Genomic DNA, 8178 nt, shown 5'->3' with positions numbered 1-8178 from the left:
GGAGCGCTCTGTATGCGCGATTTTATGTGCGTTAACAGACGCGGCTCCGGAACAAGCGAACGCCCATTGTCGCGCGTTCCCGGAAGTCTATGTACGGGAACGCGCGACAAGACGCCCCAAAGAAGCTCCTGTACTTCTTGGGGCATCGGGCGTTTTACAGCGCGATCGTACGCGCTGTGAAACGCTCAGGTGAGAACCATTCCCATAGGGAAACATTGGTTCTTGCCTGTTGAGCGTTTTACAGCGCGTAGGAACGCACTGTAAAACGCTCAGGTGTGAACCCAGCCTTACTGTGTTTATAAAGAACCCTCAAAACAAATTTGTTTGTTGAACACAGATGGGATTTTTTGAAGTAGACAAGAAACCCCAGAGTGGACAGTGTCTTCATGGTAAGATGCATGTGATCCAACAGGCAATTTCTGCATGTTTCCCTGATGAATCAATGTGTTCAATAAGCGTATTTTAGTTTCATGGCAGCAGAATAGCGTATACTTTTGTTTCACCCAGGGGATGTCCAATTGCACCTTTTTTCCCCCAAAAAAATGTTGCAAAGCTTCTACAGTTTATAAGTGTATTTTCCAATATTGCTGGCATCATTTATTTTTGCTACAGACTGTATCCAATTGCAATTTTTTTTCAAAACAATTGAAAATTGTATTATAAAAATTATATTTAGCACAGTGTAGTGTACCTAACCTGATGTATTGGTCTGCATCGCAATTGCTATATATATATATATATATATATATATATATATATAAATAGTGGTCTCCATTGGTGCAGTCTCAAAAGATGTGTGACAGCTATGCACGTTCAGGTGGCGAGAGTGGTGTTATCAGAAATTATGTGGTCATTGCTGGTGGAGCTCTTAGTGGATATCTCCTGTGTGGTAATTTTACTCCACAGTGCAAGCCATTGTTGTATTGGACTTTTTTATATTTTTCAGTTCACATAGCTGTATGGGGGCTTATTTTTTGCAGGACAAGTTGTACTTTCTAACGCCACTATTTAATATGGAATACAATGCAGTGGGACATGGTGGAAAAAAATTCCAAATGGGGTGGAATTGAAAAAAAAAAAAAAAAAAAAACACGCAATACTTCCACTGCTTTATGGGTTTTGTTCCCACAGCATTCTGTTTGTGGCAAAACTTACCTGTGTCCTTCATTCTGTAGGTCAGTACTAGGGATGAGCGAATTTGATATTTTGAAGTTCGTGTGCGGGTTCGTGTTATAGATTCCGTTGCCACGGACCATAACGCAATTCCATGACGGAATGCATAACAGAATGCCTTTAGAGGCATTCTGTTATTCATTCCGTCATAATAGAAGTCTATGGCCTGCATAACGGATCCATCCCGTTTCAGTTATGCTGGAGTCCTCTCCTACATAACGTAAATCGGACGGATCCATTATTCAGGCCTTAGACTTCTATTATGCTGGAATGAATAACGGAATGCCTCTAAAGGCATTCAGTTATGCATTCCTTCATGGAATTGCGTTATGGTCCGTGGTAACGGAATCCATAGCGCAATTCAGCAAATACCACAACACAAATCAGTACACAAACTTGAAAATATGAAATTTGCTCATCCCTAGTCAGTACAATTACAGCATTACCACATATGTATAGGTTTTTAAGTCTAAATACTGTAAAAATAAATGTAAACTTTCAGAAAATGTTTGTTTTTTTACATCTTTATATTCTGACACACAACTTTTTTTTATAGTTATATCTACTGAGCTGTGTGCGTGGCTCATTTTTTTGCGGAACAATCTGTAGTTTTTATTGATACCATTTTGGAGTGTGTGTGACTTTTTGATCACATTTTATTAAAATTTTTGGGGTAAGAGAAGCAATGAAAAAATGGCAAATTGGCTGTTACACCATTAACTGTATTCGAAAAATATTTTTAGATTTTAAAAGTACGAGCGTTTTTGGTTGCAGCAATATACCCATGAAGTTTATATTTTTGGTTATTTCTTTTTTATTCTATGGAAAGGGGGTGATTTAAACTTTTATATTTTAATTTTTTGATATTTTTAATTTTATTTTACTTTTAACGATTTTGAAGTTAGACACTGCACTAGTCTTGGTAATGAAGCGGGAGGTAAACCTTATATTAACAAGGTGGTTAAAATACCAGGTTTGTGACAAATACTTTATTCAGATTTTAGCACTTGGCAAAATCAAATTAGCTTTATTAGCAAATTAGCTTTGTAATAATTTTGTTAATCAACCACTTCTACCATTTATTTTAGCGCTGCTCCCACTCATGTGAACGGGGGCAGTGCTGCAGTAACCAGTAACTATAGAATATGGAGCATTGTAGTTCCAATGCTGAAGCTCCTGAAAACAGCTGATCAATTGTTAATACCTGGAAACCCCTCTGAGGTCCATACAGTTTTTTGCAGGTTTTAGTTTTGTGGGAAATATTTGAAGTCAGCTTTGCTTGATTCCACATTGGCATACTTTACATCAAATCTATCAAGTTCTGCATGTTGTTTATTAAAATGAAGCATCTTTTTCCCCTTAATGACATGGCGATTTTCCATGCTTTCATTTTCGTTTTTTAACCCCTTAAGGACACAGCCTTTTTTCACCTTAGGACCAGGCCATTTTTTGCAAATCTGACCAGTGTCACTTTAAGTGCTAATAACTTTAAAACGCTTTGACTTATCCAGGCCATTCTGAGATTTTTTTTTCGGCACATATTGTACTTCATGACACTGGTAAAATGAAGTCAAAAAAACTATTTTTTTTGCACAAAAAAATACCTAATTTAACCAAAATTTTGAAAAATTAGCAAATTTCAAAGTTTCAGTTTCTCTACTTCTGTAATACTTAGTAATACCCCCAAAAATTGTGATGACTTTACATTCCCCATATGTCTACTTCATGTTTGAATTATTTTGGGAATGATATTTTATTTTTTGGGGATGTTATAAGGCTTAGAAGTTTAGAAGCAAATCTTGAAATTTTTCAGAAATTTACAAAGTTCAGGTCTCAAGTCACTTTGCGAGGCTTACATAATAGAAACCACCCAAAAATGACCCCATCTAAGAAACTACACCCCTCAAGGTATTCAAAACTGATTTTGCATACGTTGTTAACCCTTTAGGTGTTGCGCAAGTTATTGGCAAATGGGGAGGAAATTTGAGAATTTCATTTTTTTTGTCTAATTTTTCATTTTAACCCATTTTTTCCACTAACAAAGCAAGGGTTAACAGCCAAACAAGACTATCTTTATTGCCCTGACTCTGCCGTTTACAGAAACACCCAATATGTGGCCGTAAACTACTGTACGGCCATAACTTTTTCCATTAACATAGCCAGATGAGGGCTTGTTTCTGTGGGAAGTGAGAAAAAAAAAATCCAAATGGGGTGGACTTAATAAAAAAAACTAAATATTCCACCACTAATTTATTCAGTTTCTATGAGGAGGTAAGTTCTAGACTTGACAGCGGCGAATCAATGGATGTCGTATATCTGGACTTCTCCAAAGCATTTGACACTGTACCACATAAAAGGTTAGTATATAAAATGAGAATGCTCGGACTGGGAGAAAATGTGTGTATGTGGGTAAGTAACTGGCTGAGGGATAGAAAACAGAGGGTGGTTATTAACGGTACACACTCAGATTGGGTCACTGTCACTAGTGGGGTACCTCAGGGGTCAGTATTGGGCCCTATTCTCTTCAATATTTATTAATGATCTTGTAGAAGGCTTGCACAATAAAATATTAATTTTCGCAGATGACACTAAACTGTGTAAAGTAATTAACAATAAAGAGGACAGTATACTACTACAGAGCGATCGGGATAGACTGGAGACTTTGGCAGATAAGTGGCAGATGAGGTTTAACACTGACAAATGTAAAGTTATGCACATGGGAAGGAATAATGCAAGTCACCCGTACATACTAAATGGTAAAACACTCGGTAACACTGACATGCAAAGGGATCTAGGAATTTTAATAAACAGCAAACGAAGCTGCAAAAACCAGTGTCAGGCAGCTGCTGCCAAGGCCAATAAGATAATGGGTTGCATCAAAAGGGGCATAGATGCCCGTGATAAGAACATAGTCCTACCACTTTACAAATCACTAGTCAGACCACACATGGAGTACTGTGTACAATTCTGGACTCCTGTGAAGAAGGCAGACATAGCAGAGCTGCAGAGGGTCCAGAGGAGGGCAACTAAAGTAATAACTGGAATGGGGCAACTACAGTACCCTGAAAGATTATCAAAATTAGAGTTATTCACTTAAGAAAAAAAGACTACTGAGGGGAGATCTAATTACTATATATAAACATATCAGGGGTCAGTACAGAGATCTATCCCATCATCTATTTTTCCCCAGGACTGTGACGAGGGGACATCCTCTGCATCTTGAGGAAAGAAGGTTTGTACACAAACATAGAAGAGGATTCTTTACGGTAAGAGCAGTGAGACTATGGAACTCTCTGCCTGAGGAGGTGGTGATGGTGACTACAATAAAGGAATTCAAGAGGGGCCTGGATGTATTTCTGGAGTGTAATAATATTACAGGCTATAGATACTAGAGAGGGGTCGTTGATCCAGGGAGTTATTCTGACTGCCTGATTGGAGTCGGGAAGGAATTCTTTATTCCCCTAAATGGGGAAAATTGGCTTCTACCTCACAGTTTTTTTTTTTGCCTATCTCTGGATCAACTTGCAGGATGAGAATCAAGAAAGTGGAAAACCGCACTGCTTGATACACCTCCTCTCTTCTTGGTACAGGTTACAAAAGGCACGGGGAAAGAGGCTGAGAGGCCGAAATGGATGGACAAATTTCTTTTTTCGGCCTTATGTACTATGTTACTATATAACCACAGTTTTATGGGTTTTGTTTTTACGTTTCCTTTGCAGGAAAACGGACCTGTTATTTTCACTCTATGGGGCAGTATGATTACCACTAGGCTTGAGCGAATCATTCAAATACTTCAATGTTAACCACTTCCCATCTGGGCCCTTTGCCCCCTTCCTGACCAGGCCAAATTTAGCAAAACGGACATATCTCACTTTATGTGGTAATAACTTTGGAACGCCTTTATTTATCCAAGTCATTCAGAGATTGTTTTCTCGTGACACATTGTACTTCATGATAGTCATAAATTTGAGTCAAAATATTTCACCTTTATTTATGAAAAAATCCCAAATTTACCCAAAAATGTAAAAAAAAAAAATCGCAATTTTCTAAATTTCAATTTCTCTGCTTTTAAAACAGAAAGTGATACCTCATAAAATATTTATTATTTAACATTCCCCATATGTCTACTTTATGTTGGCATCATTTTGGAAATGTCATTTTATTTTTTTAGGACGTTAGAAGGCTTAGAAGTTTAGAAGCAATTCTTCAAATTTTTAAGAAAATTGCCAAAACCCACTTTATAAGGACCAGTTCAGGTCTGAAGTCACTTTGTGGGGCCTACATAGTGGATACCCCCATAAATGACCCCATTGTAGAAACTACACCCCTCAAGGTATTCAAAACCGATTTTACAAACTTTGTTAACCCTTTAGGCGTTCCACAAGAATTAAAGGAATATGGAGATCAAATTTTTAAATTTCACTTTTTTGGCAGATTTTCCATTTTAATCAATTTTTTTCTCTAACACATCGATGGTTAACAGCCAAACAAAACTCAATATTTATTACCCAGATTCTGCGGTTTACAGAAACACCCCACATGTGGTCGTAAACTGCTGTATGGGCACACGGCAGGGCGCAGAAGGAAAGGAACTCCACATGGTTTTTAGATGCCATGTCCCATTTGAAGCCCCCTGATGCACCCTTACAGTAGAAACTCCCAAGAAGTGACCCCATTTTGGAAACTAGGGAATAAGGTGCCAGTTTTATTAGTACTATTTTTGTGTACATATGATTTTTTGATCATTCAATATAACACTTTATGGGGCAAGGTGACCAAAAAATTGGTTGTTTTAGCACAGTTTCTATTTATTTATTTTTACAGCGTTCACCTTAGGGGTTCAGTCAAGTGACATTTTTATAGAGCAGATTGTTACGGACGTGGCGATACCTAATATGTATACTTTTTCTCATTTATTAAAGTTTTACACAATAATAGCATTTTTGAAACCAAAAAATTATGTTTTAATGTGTCCATGTTCTGAGAGCTATAGTTTTTTTATTTTTTGAGAGATTTTCTTATGTAGGGGCTCATTTTTTGCGTGATGAGGTGACTGTTTTATTGGTACCATTTTGTGGGACATACGCATTTTTGATCACTTGGTGTTGCACCTTTTGTGATGCAAGGTGACAAAAATTGCTTGTTTTGACACAGTTTTTTTTTTTTTTTTTTACGGTGTTCACCCGAGGGGTTAGGTCATGTGATATTTTTTATAGAGCTGGTTTTTACGGACACGGCAATACTAAATATGTCTATTTTACTTTATTTTTTCTATTTTAATTTTTTTTTTTTTATTCCTAACTTGGGAACTTTTTTTTTTTTTACATGTGAAACTTTATTTTATTTTATTTTTTCAACCCTTTATTTTTTTTTACACTTTTCGTCCCCCATAAGGTCATACAAGACCTCTGGGGGACATTTGCTTCACTTTTTCTTTTTTTTTTCACAGTTGATTTCTCCTGTAACTGGGGCTGACATAGTAGCCCCAGTTACAGGACAAATGCACCCCTATAGAGGCTGTACAGCAGCAATCCTGCGCTGTACAGCCTCACAGCAGGGCTGATCGAGGTCTCAGAGACCTCACACAGCCCCTGCACTCTCCGGTCACGGCGGTCACATGACCGCCGGGCCGGAACAGGAAGCGCACAGCGCTTCCTGCTCTGCAGACACAGCGCTCGGTGAGCGCTGTGTCTGCAGCGATCGTGAAGGCAGGGACACCTGGGCACTGTCCCTGCCTTGTCTTAGGGTTGCCCTGCTGTCACTGACAGCGGGCAACCCGATCAGCAGCTGCACGATTAGCGTGCAGCTGCTATTTCTGACAGGACGTTTTAAAACGTGCTGTCAGAAATAGACGTCCACCCATAGGACGTTTATATCCTATGGGCGGACGTGAGGCGGTTAAAGGGGTTATCCAACCCCTAAAATGTCTCCCTATACGGCAGGGCCCCTGATAGAGGTTATACTTACCTGGCTCTCTGGGATCCGCACCCACACTGCCGCCGCGTGGATGAAAACCAGCCAATGCCTTCCTAGTAGTATACCAAGTATAACCTCTGCAAGGGGCCCGGCCGTACAGGGTAACATTTTAGGGGTTGGATCGACCCTTTAATGCTGTTTCCGTACAGCATTAATAAGTGTTGGCTCCATGGAGCCAAAGTTTGTCTCGCCCGAAGTCACATAAGACTTAGGAATACAATACGAATTCACCAATCTGCATATTTAAAAACAATTTAAAACAGGAATCCAAAGTGGGCTATGGTAGCAAGTAGAGTAAACGAATTTCCGCTTATGAAATTAGTTCACACTTCGTTTGGTGGCAAAAGGTTATTTGCATTATGGATTCCGTTACCACAGACCATAACGCAATTCTATGACAGAATGCATAACGGAATGCATTCCATTATTCATTCCATCATAATAGAAGACTATGGGCTGCAAAACAGATCCGTCTTGTTCCCATTAAATATGGAAATATGCAGTTAATACAGTACGAATTCACCAAAGTCTTGCACGACTTTGGGCAAAACGAACTTTGGCTCCATGGAGCCAATACCTTTTAATTCTGTAAGGAAACAGCATTAACATTGAACAAAACGACTTTTGATCTATGATCCGAAGGTTGATTCACTCAAGCCTAGTTATGATACCACATATGTTTAGTTTTTCTTTTTTATTCAATTTGTTATGGGAGGCAAAGCAACGAAAAAAACAGTATCGGTCATTTTTTTTTTTCTGCTTCACCGTTTGAAGTACGGGTGTTTTGCACGCACACACCATTGCCCATGTTTTTTTTAATTATGTACCGTATATACTCGAGTATAAGCCGACCCGAATTTAAGCCGAGGCCCCTAATTTTACCCCCAAAAAAATGGGAAAAATTATTGACTCGGGTATAAGACTAGGGTGGGAAATGCAGCTATAATGCAGAGTGTATGTGTATATAATGCACACACTCTACATTATATACACACACATCTGCAAGAGGGTGACTCAGATTGATGGGAG

This window comes from Bufo bufo, chromosome 2 (genome assembly GCF_905171765.1).
Source record: "Bufo bufo chromosome 2, aBufBuf1.1, whole genome shotgun sequence".
Lineage (NCBI taxonomy): Eukaryota > Metazoa > Chordata > Amphibia > Anura > Bufonidae > Bufo > Bufo bufo.
Note: the sequence above shows the minus strand (reverse complement) of the source record.